Source organism: Callithrix jacchus, chromosome 22 (genome assembly GCF_049354715.1).
Source record: "Callithrix jacchus isolate 240 chromosome 22, calJac240_pri, whole genome shotgun sequence".
Classification (NCBI taxonomy): Eukaryota; Metazoa; Chordata; class Mammalia; order Primates; family Cebidae; genus Callithrix; species Callithrix jacchus.
In genome coordinates this window covers 50,797,278-50,816,645 of record NC_133523.1, presented here as the reverse complement: position 1 = coordinate 50,816,645, position 19,368 = coordinate 50,797,278, and the positions used below count along the sequence as shown (strand labels likewise).

General features: G+C 48.2%; 1 protein-coding gene across 13 annotated transcripts in view; it reads left to right on the top strand.

The window, feature by feature from the left end:
* Positions 1-19,368, top strand: part of ZSCAN18 (zinc finger and SCAN domain containing 18) — a 44,839-nt gene that overhangs the window by 17,322 nt on the left and 8,149 nt on the right. For 4 of the 13 annotated variants that reach the window (XM_078361022.1, XM_035286251.3, XM_078361023.1 and 1 more), the window contains exon 2: positions 5,095-5,208. The gene's annotated coding sequence lies outside the window, so the exon portion shown is untranslated. Of the gene's footprint in view, positions 1-1,494; positions 1,832-5,094; positions 5,209-12,948; positions 13,073-17,721; positions 17,785-19,368 lie in introns of those variants that run through there. The other 9 variants (XM_078361024.1, XM_078361019.1, XM_035286254.3 and 6 more) reach the window with 6 other exon arrangements.

Here is a 19,368-nt window from a genome sequence, read left to right as displayed (position 1 = left end):
GACATGAGGTGGTGTTTGATACGGACACATGTCCTTATGAACAGAATGGAAGTATCTTTGGAAATGAATACCATGACTGCAGTGAATGTGGACTGACCTTTAGACAGAAATCTCATTTCATTAGTCACCAGAGGACTCATACTGGAGAGAGCCCTTATACCTGTAATGACTGTGGAAAATCCTTCTCCAAGAATTACAGCCTGATTGTGCATTGAAAAATCCACACAGGAGAGAAATCCTATAAATACAGTAAGTGGGAAAGGCTTCAATACTGGCTCTGCCTTTATCAAGCATGAGAAGCCCCACATAGGAGAGAAGCCCTGTGAATGCAATTGGTGTGGGAAGGCCTTCAGCTGTGACTCTTCCCTTGTTTTGCATCTCAGAAGTCATACTGGGGGAAAACTATTCTAATATAGTGAATATGAAAAATCCTTTTCTGATGTCTCCCACCTTATTGTCTATCTGAGAATTCATACATGAGAGAAGTATGTACTGGGTATAGAAAGGCCTTCAATGATCACACGTAACTTACTAAACATGGGACAATTAACATTGGAAAGAGACCCTATATGTGTATGGAGTGTGGAAAATTCTTCAACTGCAATAGTCACCTCTTGTGCATCAGAAAATTATTCTGAAATCTCATGAGTTAAATAGTGTGAAAAACACTTCACTGGGACCATGTACCTCATCAGGCATAAGAGGATTCATACTGGTTAGCTGGTCTGTGGCTGTAACCAATGTCAAACTCTTCAGGAACATTACTGGCATCATCTGACACCAGAGGACTCATACTGTTGAAAGGCCCTACAAGTGTAATCGGTGTGGCAAAGCCTTCAGGGACAGCTCCTGTCTGACCAAGCACAAGAAGGTACATGCTCAGGCAACCTTGTACCACTGTGTCTGGTGTGGGAAAGGTCTCCCAAGTATCTGTGCTCTTACTAGACACCAGAGTTGTCACACTGGACTGACACCTATAGGGATTCAGTGAGCATGAGTGGCAGTGACCAATCTGACACTCCTATTCATTGTCAGAGACTTCATGTTGAAGAATTTATGTTGTTTGAAAATAATGAATCTGTTTTTCCATATGTAAATGGAAGAACACAGCCTAGATGAGAGCACATGTGTTTATAGCATGGTATAATTAATATTTTATTTTATTTCATTTTCTTGAGATGGAGTTTCACTCTTGTCACCCAGGCTGGAGTGCAGTGGTGCGATCTTGGCTCACTGCAGCCTCCATCTCCTAGGTTCAAGTGATTCTCCTGGCTCAGACTCCTGAGCAAGTAGCTGGGATTACAGGCACTCGCCATCATGCTAGTTTTTTTAGTAGAGATGGGGTTTCACCATGTTGGTCAGGCTGAACTTCAACTCCTAACCTGAAGTGATCTGCCTGCCTTGGCCTCCCCAAGTGATGGGATTATAGGCATGAGCCACCATGCCCGGCCTGTACTAAATATTTTAAACCCACTGTTGAAACTTCCTCCTCAGAATGAAGATTCCTTTCAAAATATGGCTGTTCATTGACAGAAGCTCTGATGAAGATGTACACGGTGACGAATATTGTTCTCACACCTGCTAACACATGTATTCTGCAGCCCATCATGGATCAGATGGATCAGTAGTAATTTTGACTTTCCAGTCTTATTCTTTAAAAACAGATGTCTCTTTTTGGGACATGGTCTCATTCTTTTGAATGTGAATGAATTTCACATACATTACATTCGAATAGTTTTTCCCCAGTATGTCTTCTGAGATGTAAAACAAGGGAAGAGTGGCAGCTGAAGGCCTCCCAACACCAACTACATTCACAGGGCTTCTCTCCTAGGTGGGTCTTCTCATGCTTGACAAAGGCAGAGCCAGCACTGAGTGCAGTGGTACAACCATGGCTTGCTGCAGCCCTGACCTCTGGGCTCACGCTGTGCTCTTACCTCAGCTTCCTGTGTAGCTGGAACTGCCAGCATATACCACCACACCTGGCTAATTTTTTTTTTTGTTGTATAGATATAGTGTCTCCCCATATTGCTCAACCTGGTCTTGAACTCCTGTGCTGAAGCGATCCTCTTGCCTCATCTTCACAAAGTGCTGGGATTACAGGTGTGAGCCATGGTGCCTGGCCTAAAATGTTCTTAATGGCATCTAGCATGGTGAATCATTTCCAGAAGGTTTTAAATTTATTTTCCTCAGGTCCATCCAAGGAATCACTACTCTCTATGGAAGCTATAGCCTTACAAAATACGTGTCTTTTTTTTTCCTTTTTTTTGGCTATGGAGTCTCACTGTTGCCTAGGCTGGAATGCAGTGGTGCAGTCTCAGCTCACTGCAGTCTCTCCCTCCTGGCTTCAAGCAATCCTACTTCAGCCCCCTGAGTAGCTGGGGCTACCAGGCATGTGCCACTATGGCCGGCTAATTTTTTATATTTAGTAGAGCCAGGGTTTTACCATGTTGGCCAGGCTGGTCTCAAATTCCTAAGCTCAAGTAATGCACCTGCCTCAGCCTCCCAAAGTGCTGGGAGATTATAAGTGTCAGCCACTACACCTGGCCTGGTGGCGCTTTCTGTCATGCACAGGGAGAAGGAGGCAGAGTGAAGGCCAGAGACAGTGGTCAAGTGACCTTGTAGTGAGAAGGAGTGGCTCAGACAAGCAGGGTGGAGAGTGGCACTTCTCAGCCCCCCAGAGGAAGGCTGCACACACTCTGTGAGTTGCCCTGGCAGGCAGTCAGCAGGTTCTACATCACTAAGGCCCACTCAGAATGCTCAGTGTTCTTGTCACTTGTCAACTGAGAAAGCCTTGAGTCTCCCTATGTCTGAGTGATGTTCTTGTTTTAAACCAATTATATTTACTTTATTTGAAAAAGTAGTCCATGCATGTGGTAAAGAATTAAAAAATAGAAAAGGAAATGAAAGAAAAATGGGCCCTTTTCTCACCTGAGGTGCCCCCCTCAGAGACCACAATTGATGCTTTTTTATAAGACCTTTTGTAGACAACTAATGGCAGTGGGTTGTGGGGGACAGTACTGATTTTGGACATATGAGGTGTTACGTTTTGTATTCTATGCTGATCTCTGTGCCAAGTGTCCTGCAAGTCTCTTATTTTGTTGTTGAGACGGAGTTTCGCTCTTGTCACCCAGGCTGGAGTGCCTGGAGAGCCAGATCTGGGCTCACGGCAACCTCTGCCTCCTGGGTTCAAGCAATTCTCCTGCCTCAGCCTCCCGAGTAGCTGGGATTACAGGCACGTGCCACCATGCCCAGCTAATTTTTGTATTTTTAGTAGAGACAGGGTTTTACCATGTTGACCAGGATGGTCTCGATCTCTTGACCTCGTGATCCACCCGCCTCAGCCTCCCAAAGTGCTGGGATTACAGGCTTGAGCCACCGCGCCTGGCCCTGGAGGGTCTCTTTACATGTGTGCAAATGTGTATATTCCTCATTGTTTTAATGGACTGATAATACCCAGTTATACAGACCTGTCAACAGACATATTGTAGATTATATTATACATTGGGATTATAAACAAATATTTGATATTGTAAATGATACAATATAATATCCTTGTGATATTTTGCACGCATGCAGGCATGTCTGGATATACTTGGATAAATTTGTGGGGGTACAGTTGCGGGATCAAAGTGTATACATTAAAACTGTTTGGGGGCCGGCCACAGTGGCTCACGCCTGTAATCCCAGCACTTTAGGAGGTGCAGATGGGTGGATCACAAGGTCAGGAGTTCAGGATCAGCCTGGCCAACATGGTGAAACACCATCTTTCCTAAAAATACCAAATTAGCTGGACTTGGTTGTACATTCCTATAATCCCTGCTACTTGGGAGGCTGAGGCAGGAGACTCATTTGAACCTGGGAGGCAGAGGTTGCAGTGAGCCAAGACCACACCATTGCACTCCAGCCTGGGTGACAGAGCAAGACTTTGTTTCAAAAACAAACAAAAAGCTGGTTGGAGCTGGGGGTGGTGGCTCATGCCTGTAATCCCAGCATTTTGGGAGGCTGGGGTGGGTGCATCATGAGGTCAGGAGTTCGAGACCAGCCTGACCAACAAACATGGTGAAACCCCAAAACCCATCTCTACTAAAAATACAAAACTTAGCCAAGTGTGTTGGCACATGCCTATAATCATAGCTACCTGGGAGGCTGAGGCCGGAGAGTCGCTTGAACCTGGGAGATGGAGGTTGCAGTGGGCTGAGATCACACCATTGCACTCCAGCCTGGGTGACAGAGAGAGACCATGTCTCAAAACAAGCAACAACCAAAAAACAGGTTGGATGCAGTGGCTCATGCTTGTAATTCCAACACTTTTCGGAGGCCAGAGGAGGAAGATTGCTTAAGCTCAGAAGTTTGACACTGGCCTGGGAAAAATGGGGAGACCTTATCTCCACAAAATATATATACACATATTTTGAGACAGAATCTTCCTGTCACCCAGGCTGGAGTGCAGTGGCTTGATCTCAGCTCACTGCAGCCTCTGCCTTCTGAGTTCCAGTGCTTCTGCCTCAGCCTCCGGGGTAGCTGGGATTATAGGCATGTGCCACCACGTTCAGCTAAATTTTTGTACTTTTAGTAAAGACAAGGATTTCACCACGTTTGCCAGGCTGGTCTCAAACTCCTGACCTCTGGCGATCCTCCTGCCTCGGTCTCCCAAAGTGCTAGGATTACAGGCATGAGCCACCACACCTGGCCTCTTGTAGGGTTTTTATAGTTGTAGGTTTTACATTTAAGTTTTAACCCATTTTTATATATGGTAAAAGGGAGGGGTGTAGTTTCAGTCTTCTGCATATGGCTCACCAATTATGTCAGCACCATTTAGTAAATAGGGAGTCCTCTTCCCAGTGCTTGTTTTTGTCAACTTTGTGGAACATCAGATGGTTGTAGGTGTGTGGCTTTACTTCTCTGTATTGTTCTGTTGGCCTATGTGTTTTTGTATTAGTATCGTGCTGTTTTGGTTAGTGTAGAAGAGGTTTCTATTTAATGTAGCCAAATTTCCCCCTTTTTTTTCCATTTTTTTTTTTTGTGGTTTCTGGATTTTAGTTCTTCTTTAGGTCTCTGTAATATCTACACAAGACTCTCTTGCCACTCTTACAGGTTCTGCCTACATGGAAATTGAGATTAATTCACTCACTCAGACTGCAGCTGGAAACCTCAGAAGTTCTCCCTTCCTTGCCTCTCTGTAACTTCACTTTATTCATTGGAAACAAGGTGAGACCCACACACCAGATTCTCAACCATCTAGGATTAGCCAACTCTCTTTTTTTTTTTTTTTTTTTTTTTTTCTTTTTGAGACGGAGTTTCGCTCTTGTTACCCAGGCTGGAGTGCAATGGCGCGATCTCGGCTCAACGCAACCCCCGCCTCCTGGGTTCAGGCCATTCTCCTGCCTCAGCCTCCTGAGTAGCTGGGATTACAGGCACGCACCACCATGCCCAGCTAATTTTTTGTATTTTTTTTTTTTTTTTTTTTAGTAGAGACAGGGTTTCACCATGTTGACCAGGATGGTCTCGATCTCTTGACCTGTGATCCACCTGCCTCGGCCTCCCAAAGTGCTGGGATTACAGGCATGAGCCACCGTGCCTGGCAAGCCAACTCTTTTTTGCTTTCATCTAAAAAGAGCCCTCATAAATGGCAAATAGCTGTTGGGCGTGGTGGCTAACACTGTATTCCCAGCACATGGGAAGGTCAAGTTCGAGACCAGCCTGGCCAGTATGGTGAAACCTCATCTCTACTAAAAATACAAAAATTAGCAAGGCATAGTGGTGCACACCTGTAATTCCAGCTACTCAGGAGGCTGAGGCACAAGAATTGCTTGAACCCAGAAGGCGGTGGTACAGTGAGCTGAGATCGCAACACTGCACTCCAGCCTGAGTGACAGAGCAAGACTGTTTCAAAAAAGACAAAAAGGAAAGGCTGGGAGCTCATGCCTGTAATCCCAGCACTTTGGGAGGCCGAGGTCAGCAGATCATTTGAGGTCAGGAGTTCAAAACCAGCCTGGCCAACATGGTGACACTCTAAAAATGGTGACATTACTAAAAATACAAAATTTAGCTGGGTGTGGTGGTGGGCACCTGTAGTCCCATCTACTTAAAGGCTGAGGCAGGAGAATCGCTTAAACTCAGGAGGCGGAGGCTGCAGTGAACTAAGATGGCACCACTGCACTCTAGCCTGGGAGGAAGAGTGAGACTCCATCTCAAAAAAAGAAAAAAGGCAAATGTCAGTGTTTGGATCAAAATATCTCCTGGATGAGACCAGGCGTGGAGGCTCATGCCTTTAATCCCTGCACTTTGGGAGGCCAAGGTGGGTGAATTGCTTGAGGTCAAGAGTTCAAAACCAGCCTAGCCAGACGTGGTGCATGCCTGTAATCCCAGCTACTTGGGAGGCTGAGGCACAAGAATTGTTTGAGCCTGGGAGGCAGAGGTTGTAGTGAGCCAATATTGCACCACTACACTCCAGTCTGGGCAACAGAGCGAGACTGTCTCAAAATAAAGAAAGAAAAAAATAAAATGTCTCCTGGATATAAACAAAAACCTATACAAAGACACAGGGTCTTGCCCCTATCGCCCAGGCTTGAGTACAGTGGCATGATCACCAATCATGGCTTACTGCAGCCTTGACTTTCTGGGCACAGGTGATCCTCACACCTCAAGCCTCCCAGGTAGCTGGGATTACAGGCGTGCACCACTGTGCCCGGTTACTTTTTTTGTATTTTTAGTAGAGATGGGATTACACCATGTTGCCCAGGCTTCTCTCAAACTCCTGAGTTTAAGTGATTGCCTCCTGCCCCCAGCCTCCCAGAGTGCTGGGATTATTGACATGAGCCACCATGCCCAGCCAAAAACCCCTTTGAAGACTTTTAAAGTCTATTAAGTCTTTATTATTTCATTTTGTCCATTTAAATTTTAATGTCCATTTGGAGTTTATTTTGGTATATGTAGTCAGGCATTGGAATACAAATTTTTTTTTCATATAAGTAGTCATTTCTCCCAAGACCATCTATTAAACAATTACTGTTTTTCCTAATGGGCTGAAATTACATCTTTATCAGAATCTACATTCTACTGTGTATTTTAATCTGTTTCTGGACTCAGTTCATTGATATATTTCTCTATTTTTTTCTGTGTATATCATACCTTACTTTTAACAGTGACTTTTTTTGGTATATACAAGGTATCCTATAACAGAAGCCACATAAAATTAATTTGTAGCTATACAGATGTATTTAGAACAAAAAACATATTCTGCCTTTACCCTCATGGCTTTGCCAAAGCTAAACTGTGCTAATAGCTTCATGTGGACCTTTCATAATTGCCTCTATGCAGTTACATGCCTTGTATATACCTTCATGCAGAGGCAGTGCAGCCTGGACGTCAGGAATAGGATTCCAGGGTCAGGCCACCTGGACTCATATCTGCTGTCTGCCATTTTATAGTTGTAGGATCTTGTGAGGATACTCTGATGATTAAATGTTATATATGTAAAGTCTTTAAAACAGTACCTGGCAGTGCTATATAAACAAACATTACAGAATTGCTGCTGTTAGCCAGGCAGTGGTTCATGCTTGTAATCCCAGCACTTTGGGAGGCTGAGGCAGGAGAATCAGTTGAGCCCAGGAACCTCAGTAACACAGTAAGACCCTGTCTCTACAAGAAAATTTAAAATTAGCTGGGTGTAATAACACGTGCCTATAGTCCTGTCTACTTTGGAGGCTGAGGCGGGAGGATCACTTGAGCCCAGGAACCTCAGTAACATAGTGAGACCCTGTCTCTACAAGAAAATTTAAAATTAGCTGGGTGTAATAACTCGTGCCTATAGTCCTGTCTACTTGGGAGGCTGAGGCAGGAGGATCACTTGAGCCCAGGAGTTCAAGGCAGCAGTGAGCTATGATCACACCACTGCCCTCCAGCCTGGACAACACAGTGAGACCTTGTCTCTTAAAAAAACAGCAATGACTGCTTCTATTAATAGTTCCCTACAAATATATATAGTCATATGGATTTGAAAATTTGTGTTGTTTTAAAAAAAATGTTTTCATGTATCTCATATGAAAAATTCGAATGGGCTGGGCGTGGTGGCTCACGCCTGTAATCCCAGCACTTTGGGAGGCCGAGGTGGGTGGATCATGAGGTCAAGAGATCGAGACCATCCTGGTCAACCTGGTGAAACCCCGTCTCTACTAAAAATACAAAAAATTAGCTGGGCATGGTGGCGTGTGCCTGTAATCCCAGCTACTCAGGAGGCTGAGGCAGGAGAATTGCCTGAACCCAGGAGGCGGAGGTTGCGGTGAGCCGAGATCACACCATTGCACTCCAGGCTGGGCAACAAGAGCGAAACTCCGTCTAAAAAAAAAAAAAAAAAAAATTCTAATGATGTTTATAAGGAGGAATGGCATTTTCCTTTCCCTCATTCCCACTCCCTGCCACTACTCCTTACCAGAGTTAGTCACTCCCTGTTCTTTCAGTTGAATTTCCTGCCATTTTAATTCCATATTTGCAAGTACTTATACATACTTCTAACTTTATACAATAAGAACAATAAAATTTTAAAAATGATAACTAAAGCTTTTTTTTGAAAAGATTAATAAAATTTGCTGGGTGCAGTGGCTCATGCCTATAATCCCAGCCCTTTGGGAAGCTGAGGCGGGTGGATCACTTGAGGTCAGGAGTTTGAGAACAGCCTTGCCAACATGGTGAAACCCCATCTCTGCTAAAAATACAAAAATTAGCTACGCTTGGTGGCGGGTGCCTGTATTCCCATTTACTTGGGAGGCTGAGGCAGGAGAATCCCTTGAACCCAGGAGGTGGAGTTTGCAGTGAGTCAGGATCATAACACTGGGTGACAGAGTAAGACTCCGTCTGAAAAAAAAAAAAAAAAAAGGGAAAAAAAAGGTTAGGCCCATGGCTCACACCTGTAATCCTAGCACTTTGAGAGGCTGGGACCGGCAGAACACCTGAGGTCAGGAGTTCGAGATGAGCCTGACCAACATGGAGAAATCCCAGTGCTACTAAAATACAAAAATTAGCCAGGTATGGCGGCACATGGCTGTAATCCCAGCTGTTAGGGAGGGTGACCCAGGAGGCAGAGGTTGCAATGTGCCAAGATCACATCACTGTACTGCAGCCTGGGCAACAGAGTGAGATTCCAACTTAAAAAAAGAAAGAAAGAAAGAATGTGTATATGGGAAAGCACAGGGCATAGAATACCTAAAATAATTTTTTGAAAAAGAAAAAAAGTGGTAGGAATAACTGCACCTGATATTGTTACTCTGTAGTCATGGTAATCCAGTATGGTGTTGGCAGACACATACATAGATCACTGGAACAGAAGCAAGAACCCAGAAATAGGCCCACAAAGATACTCCTGACTGATTTTTTTTTTTTCTTTGAGACAGAGTTTTGCTCTTGTTACCCAGGCTGGAGTGCAATGGCACGATCTCGACTCACCACAACCTCCGCCTCTTGGGTTCAGGCAATTCTCCTGCCTCAGCCTCCTGAGTAGCTGGGATTACAGGCACGCGCCACCATGCCCAGCTAATTTTTGTATTTTCAGTAGAGACAGGGTTTCACCATGTTGATCAGGATGGCCTCGATCTCTTGACCTCGTGATCCACCCGCCTCGGCCTCCCAAAGTGCTGGGATTACAGGCGTGAGCCACCGCACCCGGCCATCCTGACTGATTTTTTTAAGGAGCAAAAGCTATTCAACGCAGGAAAGGTAGCCTTTTCCACAGATGGTGGAAGAGCAATTGGCCCTCTGTGGTGTTATAAAACCATATGTGATCTTTATCCCTGGTGCCTGGCACAGAGCTAAAAACCATGGAATTTTGTGAATAATAGGAGTAGGGTTTGCAATTCCTAAGGAGCCCCTTTTGACCACAGCTGAGTTTATGCTGATGAGGTGACTCCAGTGGGACCCATAGATATTTCAGGATAGTGACAGTCACCTTAAAGGAGGTGTGGACTCTTTACACCAGGATTGAGAGAGCTAGGTTGATGAACACATTCGAGTGCTGGGAGGATGGCTCACCCAGAGGGTGCTTGGATGTGCTGCCCCTTCAGTGTCCTCAACCAGACCTTACCCTGTGGATCTCTTCCATTTAGCACTTCCTGAGTTATATCCATTAAATAAAACTGGTAAGACTGGGCATGGCAGCTCATGCCTGTAATCCCAGGACTTTGGGAGGCCAAGGTGGGAGGATTGCTTCAGCCCAGGAGTTCAAGATCAGCCTTGGCACCCATCTCTCTCTCTTTTTTTGAGACAGAGTCTTGCTTTGTCGCCAGGCGCCAGGCTGGAGTACAGTGGTGCAGTCTCGGCTCACTGCAGTCTCCGCCTGCTGGGTTCAAGCAATTCTCCTGCCTCAGCCTCCAGAGTAGCTGGAACTATAGGCAGGAGCCACCACGCCCAGCTAATTTTTGTATTTTTTAGTAGAGATGGGGTTTCACCATATTGACCAGATGGTCTTGATCTCTTGACCTTCTGGTGATCCACCCGCCTCAGCCTCCCAGTGCTGGGATTACAGGTGTGATCCACCTCGCCCAGTTTTTTTTTTTTGAGATGAAGTTTCACTCTTGTCACCCAGCTGGAGTGCAATGGCACCATCTTGACTCACTGCAACCTCTGCCTTCCTGGTTCAAGTGATTCTCCTGCCTCAGCCTTCTGAGTAGGTGGGATTATAGGCACCCACCACCACACCAGGCTAATTTTTGTATTTTTAGTAGAGACGGCTGCAATCCCATCTCTTAAAAAGAGAAAATTAGCTAGGCATGGTTGTTCACACCTGTAGTCCCCACTACTCTGGAGGCTGCACTCTAGCCTAGGTGACAGAGTGAGACCTTGTGTCAAAACAAAAAAATTAAAAACTTTCAAAACTGAACAATTTTTTTAAAAATTGGAAAATGGGCAAAAGATGTGAACAGATATTTTAATAAAGATGATATACAGATTGCCAAAACATCATGGAAATGTGTTCAACTTTGTTAGCAATTAAGGGAAATGCAAATTGAAACCACAATGATATATCAAATACATCCCTATCAGAATGGCTAAAATAAAAAACAGCAAAACACAAATGCTGATAAAAACGTTAAGTGGATTAGCTTGGCATGGTGGGCACCTGTAGTCCCAGCTACTTGGGAGGCTGAGGCAGGAGAATTGCTTGAACCCGGGAGATGGAGGTTGCAGTGAGCTGAGATCGAGCCACTGCACTCCATCCTGGGTGACAGAGCAAAACTTGGTCTCAAAAAGAAAAAAAAAAAAAAAAAGTGAAGTGAATTCACACATACATTCATTGGTGGTGGGAGTGTAAAAGGGTCCAGCTACTCTGGATGAGGGTATGGCAGCTGCTTACATTAATAAGCACGTGTTCATTGTGTGATGTAGCAGTTGGACTCTTGGGCTTTCGTCCCAGCAAAGTAAAAACTTATATTCGGTTTCCTGAAACAAACAAATCTGTACACGAATGTTCATAGCAGCTTTATTTTCTAATAGCAAAATACTAAAAACGACCCTAATGTCTTTCAGTGGGAGAATGTTTAAAGTGCTGTATACCACTGAATACTACTTATCAATAAAATGGGGTGAACTGTTGATAGATGCTACTTCAGTGCATCTCAAAGGTGTGTTCAGTGAAAAAGCCAATCTGAAGAGGCCACATACTGTATGATCCCACTTATATGACACTGTGAAGGCAAAATGGTAGCAGTAGACCACTTAGATTAGCTGTTGTCTGGGGTTATGGGTGGGGAGGGAGTGACTACCAAGAGGTAGCAGGAGGATTTTTGGGCAATGGAGTTAATTCTTTGTTCCGAATTTGTTGGTGGATGTGAGTTAAAATTCATAGAACTGAATACCAAAAAAGTGTGTGTGACAAGGCCGGGCGCGGTGGCTCAAGCCTGTAATCCCAGCACTTTAGGAGGCCGAGGCGGGTGGATCACGAGGTCAAGAGATCGAGACCATCCTGGTCAACATGGTGAAACCCCGTCTCTACTAAAAATACAAAAAATTAGCTGGGCATGGTGGCGCGTGCCTGTAATCCCAGCTACTCGGGAGGCTGAGGCAGGAGAATTGCCTGAACCCAGGAGGCGGAGGTTGAGGTGAGCCAAGATCGCGCCATTGCACTCCAGCCTGGGTAACAAGAGCGAAACTCCGTCTCAAAAAAAAAAAAAAAGTGTGTGTGATGTATGTAAATTTAAAATAAAATATATAAATTGTTGAGATAAACATTTAAAAAATCAGTCACACAAAAACGACCAAAATGGCTTCCTCATAAGTGCCTCTATCTGGAAAACTCCTGGCCCTGCCCTGCCTTCCAGGTGGTTACATGTGTAAGGGGCTTTGCCAAAGCCCTCACCTTGGCTGTCGCTCATGTTGCCCCCATTTCAGCAGCTCCCGAAGCCCTGGCGTGAGTAATCTTTGAGTTGTATCCACTCCCTGAAACTGCAAAACCCATTTTAGCGCTTAAGTGTTTCGGGGTCTCCGCCTCTTGCCTCCCCAGTACTTGGTCTGCCTGCCTCTGTCTCTGTCTCTCTGTTCAGATTTGTCTTAGCCTGGAGTACATCCCTTCTCTGGGGCTTTCTTTTCCTGAGCCCGGGCTGGTCTCTGTCCCAGTCTCTGAGCTGGTCTCCCCCTTCCTTTCCGCGTTTGTGGGTCTTCATGCTTCTCTCCCTTCCCGTCTGCGCGTCTTTTTGTCTGTTTCTCTGTTTCTCACGGTCTTTGTTTCTCTGGGTCTCTGGCTGTCAGGGGTCTATTATTTATGCGCTCGTTCACCTTGTTGCCGTGGTGCCGAAAGTGACGCAGGCGCCGGGTGGGCGGGACGCCGGGGGACCACACTCGCGTCTGACAGGGTCCCGTACCCTGTCACGGCTCCCTCGCCTGCTCCCCCTACCCGGGCACCGGCTTGCGGCATTGTGGGAAGCGTAGTCCACGGCGGAGCCCAGCGCGCAGGCGCAGATTGGCAGCCGCCATCGCGCTCTGGGTCTCCAGGCGGCTGGGACTGGTCTCGGGTAGCTGCGCAGCAGGTGGGTCCGTCCCGGGACCGCGGCTTGGGGGTCAGGGAGCGACCCCGACGGGGCAGACGGTGAGGATGCCTCAGGGAGCAGCGTGGAGTGAAGCGGCCGGGGTGTCCTCGGGGTTGGGATGCCAGACCCCCGCTGTGCGTCCTGGAGGCCGAGGGTCTGAGAGCCCTTCCCGTGGAGTGCGGGGCAGGGGCTGGGTCCCCCAGGGGTGGGGCTGACATTTGGGTCGGTGAGAGGCCCCCTCCTGGGGGTTGGGGGCTGGGAGGGCCTAGGGGGCCCTGCAGGCAGGTAGGGAACTAGTGAAACCCCCACCCCTTGTAGGCTCGGGGAGAGGAGGCGCTTAGGGCACCCTGTGGGTGGGATACCAGGAAGGGGCGGCTCCTGATGAGGGGGAGAGTGTGGAGGGGGAGGCTCCTGATGGGGAAGTGGGGGAAGGGGAGGGGGACGTTGTTGAAGGGGGAGGAAGCGAGAAGGGGAAGGCTCCTGAACGGGGAGAAGGGAGGGGTAGGCTCCTTATGGGAAGAGGAGGCAAGGAAGCGGGACTTAGGGTGTGAGGGTGCCTTTGGTCGGGGGAAGCTGGTCAGGCCATGGCTACTTGGGCTGGAGCAGGGAAGAGGTAGAGGGCATGGGGACCAATGGGGTGCCTGGGATGGGCATTGTCTGCTGCCCCCACCCTTGGGATATCCCACCTCTCCCCAGTCACCTGGGGATGGTTCTGTTTGAGTTGGTGCCTGCGCCCACCCCAAGACCCCTCTCGTGAGAGTGGCAAGAGTGGGAGTACTGGGCTTCAAGCCTGACTCCAAGCTTGGGGTGGGGCCTGACTCTCAGCCTCCCATCACTCTTCCCCCATCTCCTTTCTCTCACACTCCCTGCTCCTTCCCTTCCCCAGTATACCTTCCCAACCCGTCCTGTCGTCTGGATTTCCGTGCCCCTGCTCCTTCCCCATTTTTGTGTGTTCTCCCTCCACTTTCCCATATACTCACCTGTGTCCTTGCTGACTCGTGGGGGAGCCTGAGTGGCACAGTCACACCATACCTGGTTCCATGTCACCTCTCCCATCCCATCGTGTCCTGCAGATGGTTTCCTGCTCTGGAGTCAGAGCAGGTCCACATGTCACATGGAGTTGCTGTTTTCTCTGAATGATACTTGAATCTGTGACTTCCTGGGCATTCCTGGCCTTGGGCTTTGTGGGGGCCTTGGCCAGTTGTGCAGGACATCTCTCTGGTTCTGTCTGTCCTGGTGAGTGGATCAGGGACCACAGAAGGCAGCTGAGATGTGAACGAAGACCCTCACTTCATGTTTTTCCATTCTTTTAAAAGCACCTTTTCTCCTTTTTGTAATGAGTTAAGTGATCTGTGGATGAAGCCAGGGCAGTCCCTGGGGATACCGGCCTATGCCCCACGCATTGAGCTTCCCTGGCTGATCCTCAGGCCTGAGGCCATGGGGTGGTTTGCTAGACCCAATGAGTGGGGCGGGATAGAGTCGTGATGAATAATCCTTAGGTGGCCAGGGTTGGGCCTGAGGAGGGCCAGACCAGTCTTGAGCTCTGCTCAGCCCCCGGTGAAGGCGATTTACTGCAGGACTCTGGGGGCCCGCCAGGCTTGGGACCCCTCAGGTCAGCCACCCCTCACCCTCTGTGAATCTCTCTCCCTCAGCCTATGCATTCCAAGCTGCCTGGGGGGCACAAAGCCTACAGGACTGGCTCAAAACTTGTGCAGACTGCTTCATTTTTTGAGGATGGGGAGTGTGGGCTCGAGGAAAATTCTGGACAGTCCCAAGATTGGGGGGTGGGGGTGGAGGTTTGCCCAGTGACTAAGCCAGACTCCAATGAGGTGTGGCCTCATTCAAGCAGGCTGTGGACAGGAAAGGGTCCCAATGGTATCTCTCTTGTTTTTAAGACACAGGCTCGTTCTGTCACTCAGGCGGAGTGCAGTGGCCAATCATAGCTCACTGCAGCCTCCAACTCCTGGGCTCCAGAGATTCTCCTGCCTAAGACTCCCCAAGCTGTGGGATGATAGATGTACACCTGCCCTGGTGCACACCTGTCCTGGTGATAATCTGAGCGTCCTCGTAACAGTTTAGCCAGGGATGGGCCTAAGGAGGCAAGAAGACAAACACAGGGCCAGAGATTTCTGGAGGCTCCTGAGATGGCCCTGTCCTCCTAGCTGTGAGCCTCAGGGTCCCTGTAGGAAGGGAGATGAACATGGAGAGGCTGTTTTTACAGGACAAAGCAGCTTTCTTGCAGTTGGGCATTTTAGGAGACCTTGGTGCCATGGAAGCCTCTGGTTTTCTCTGTAGGTGAATGTAAGGAGGGGAGGCAGAGGTGGCTTCCCAGAGAGGCTCCCAGCTTGCAATGGTGAGGGGAAAGAGCACAGAGGAGAGGAGGTCCCATGCCTGTCCCCAGGGGCTGTCCCCCACTGACATGGCCAGTGGCCCAGCCAGAGTGTGTCCCGTCCTCCCCACCCCCACTCCATCCCTGCCAGTGGCTGAGGACCCTTGTTTATTCTACTGAGACCCCGATACTCCCACCATACTCATAGCTGGGAAGTTGGAGCAGGAGGAGAGGGGCTGGGGTGGGGGGTTGGCTGGGATCTGCCAGACCATTGTGGAGGCCATGAGGGCTAGAGGGGGAGCTGTCAGGAGGCTTCTTAAAAGGAGGGCTTATAAGCCTGGAGCAGGAAGGATGAATGGCAGCGTCACTTTGCAGGTGGGGTTCCAGCCTTAGTGCTTGCCTGCCTCATGCCTCTGTTTCTCCACCTGCACCTTTGGGCTGCTCCTGCTTCCTACAATTGTGAGGTTCTGATGAGGGAAGGTTCTGTGCACACACATTATGCAGCTCACAGTGTCCTTTGTGGAGACAGGTTCTCTGCAAGGAGTGTATGCCTCTGGCATCCTAAGAAAGCCAAAATTACATGCCTGCCGGACCATACCTCTGTCCATACACCAAGTAGAGCTCTGTGCCTCCAGTGCCAATGGGGTAGAACAGGCATCATGCCTCTTATCCGAGAGGCTCCAGCTGGCCAGCATACCCACCTGCAGGCCAGCAGTGACCTGTTTTGTTTGTATTTATTAGAGATAGGGTCTTGCTGTGTCACTCATGCTGGAGTACAGTGGCACAATCATGGGTCACTGCAGCCTCCAACTCCTGGGATCAAGGGGTCCTCCCACCTTAGCTTCCCATGTAGCTGGGACCATAAGTGTATGCCACCATGCCTGGCTAATTTTTTTTTTTTTTTTTGAGACAGGGTCTCTCTCTGTCACCCACGCTGCAATACAGTATTGTGATCACAGCTCACTGTAGCCTTGATCTTCTGGATTCAGGTGATCCTCCCACCTCATTCTACAGAGAAGCTGGGACCACAGGCACACACTACTGTGCCCAGCTAGTTTTTGTATTTTTTGTAGAGACAAGGTTTTGGCGTGTTGCCCAGGCTATCTTGAGCTCCTGAGCTCAAACTGTCCCCCGACTTTGGCCTCCCAAAGTGCAGGGATAACAGGTGTGAGCCACCATGCCCAGCCACCTGTTTTTGTCAATGAGGTTGTGTAAGAACATGCCAAACCTGTGGGTACACACAGGGCTCTGGCTGCCTACTTGCCACAAGAAAGAGTTGAGTAGTTGAAACTGAGACTGTCTGGCTTTTTTAATCTGCTACCCTCTATCCTAGGAGGATAAACAAGAATACGTATTTCTAATCCTGAGGGTAAGAAACCCTTTTTAAGTGGGTTTCTGAACTCAGAAGTTCAGTTTAAAAAACGGTTGAAGGCTGGATGCAGTGGCTCATGCTGTAATCCTGGCACTTTGGGAGGCCGAGGCAGGTGGATCACTTGAGGTCAGCAGTTCGAGACCAGCCTGGCCAACATGGTGAAACCCCATCTCTACTAAAAATACAAAAAATAGCTGGGCGTGGTGTCAGGTGCCTGTAATCCCAGTGACTCAGGAGACTGAGGCAGGAGAATCACTCAAACCCAGGAGACAGAGGTTTCAGTGAGCCAACATTCTGCCACTGTACTCCAGCTGGGTAACAGGGCCAGACTATCTCCAAAAAAAGGGTTACATTAGATAGTAAGAAACATTAGGACATTGCCTGTGACCAGAGGACAGCATGGAGTGAAAAGACAAGGCACAGATAGGGACAGTGGCAAGATAGAGCCAGATGAGGGAACTCGTTAACTAGTTCACAGAAACAGCTGTAAAGAAAAAGTCAAAAAAAGAAAAAAAAAAAAAGACCGGGCAATGTGGCTCACACCTGTAATCCAAGCACTTTGGAGGCCAAGGTGGGCGGATCACCTGAGGTCGGGAGTTCAAGACCAGACCGACCCACAGGGTGAAACCCCTTCTTTAAAAAAAAAAAAAAAAAGCCGAGTGCAGTGGCTCACGCCTGTAATCCTAGCACTTTGGGAGGCTGAGTTGGGTGGATCACCTGAGGTCAGGAGTTCAAGACCAGCTTGGCCAACATGGTGAAACCGTATCTTTATTTTTAAAAAATAAAATAAAAAGTCACCAGAGATTGGGCAGTTTACCCACTCTTAGAAATTAAAGCATGAAAAAGCGCTCAGCCACACAACGGGCAGATGCTCGGGTCTAAGGGTCTCTGGCAGGGGGTGGAGTGTGTGAGGAGAGAGCACCCTGGTGGGGGCTGCCGTAAGTAGGTGACGGTTGTCAGATTGTCCCCTGTGCCCTACCTATCTTGCTTCTCCATATGTCCTTTAGGTAGATCAGAAAGGACTCTACAGAGATGGACATGAGGGTCCACAGCAGCCAAAAACAAATGAGGTACAGCCAGCACACCCCTCAACAGAACTGCACTGTTTTGTGCAATCTACACACACTGAGCCAACTCTACCCAGGCCCAGGGACCTGCCTGTGAAGAATCCCTGCTTTCCTGGGTACCCATTCTAGTAGGGACGGCAGTCGGTAGGCGAGTAAAAGGTGGAGGCAGTGAGCAGGTGTCAGGTGGGGGCGCACAAGGAGTGGAGAGGAAAAGCCTCCCGGAGGCGCCAGCTGACAGCTCAGACATATGAGGTAGCAAAAGGGTGGGGCTGGGTGCAGGGGCTCTCGCCTGTAATCCCAGTGCTTTGGGAGGCCAAGGCAGGTGGATCCTTTGAGTCCAGAAGCTACAGACCAGCCTGGGCAACATAGTGAGATCCCTGTCTCTACAAAAAATTAAAAATTAGCCAGGTGTGGCTGGGTCGGTGTCTCATGCCTGTAATCCCAGCACTTTGGGAGACTGAGGTAGGCGGATCACGTGGTCAGGAGTTCAAGACCAACCTGACCAACATGGTGGAACTGCATCTCTACTAACAGGGAGTGAGACTCCCTTTCTAAAAAAAGGTAGAGGTGTGGTGGTGGCAATGATGGCATGATATGGGTCTGTTTTGCTTGAGGTGTGTGAAGCTTGTGTAGAATGTCTTACAACAGCACCTAAGAGTTCTGCATTCACAGGCGCCTCCTTTAAACACTACTAGCCACAGAGTGAGAGGCTGATAGTTGATTATCTGCAAACCTCGGGGGGGGTGTTTTTTGGGTTTTTGTTTGTTTTCAAGATAGAGTCTCTTTCTGTTGCCCAGGCTGGAATGCAGCAGTGGCACGATCTTCCCTCACTACAGCCTCTACCTCCCAGGTTCAAGCGATCCTCCTGCCTCAGCCTCCTGAGTAGCTGGAATTACAGGTGCCCACTACCACACCCAGCTAATTTTTGTATTTTTAGTATAGAGGGGGTTTCACCATGCTGGGCAGGCTGGTCTCCAACTCCTGACCTCAGGTGATCTGCCTGCCTTGGCCTTCCACAGTGCCAGGATTCCAGGCATGAGCCACCGTGCCTGGCCCTTTTTTGTTTGTTTGTTTTTAAACAGTTTATTGAGTGTAATTTATATGCCATGAAGCTGACCTATTTAAAGTGGACAGTTGATTGGTTTTTAATATGCAGTACTCAGTCGAGCATTTTCGCCACCCGAAGAAGAAATCCTGTACCCATTAGCAGTCACTTGTCATTCCCCCAAACCCCAGCCCTGGCAACAGCTGATCTACATTTTGTATCTAGATTTGCCTGTTCTGGATGTTTCATTTCTGTGGAATCACACACCCCACCCCACAGCTGTGAGGTCTTTGTACCCCATATCCTGTTGTAGCACAGTCAGAGCAGAACCTGGCAACTGAGAAGAGCTCACAGCACCTGGCCTTGGGTGGTTTACTCTATGGTTTTTCCCTATAAAACTGGGCTTGCAGGCTGGGCGCAGTGGCTCAAGCCTATAATCCCAGCACTTTGGGAGGCCGAGGCGGGTGGATCACAAGGTCAAGAGATCGAGACCATCCTGGTCAACATGGTGAAAAAACCCTGTGTCTACTAAAAATACAAAA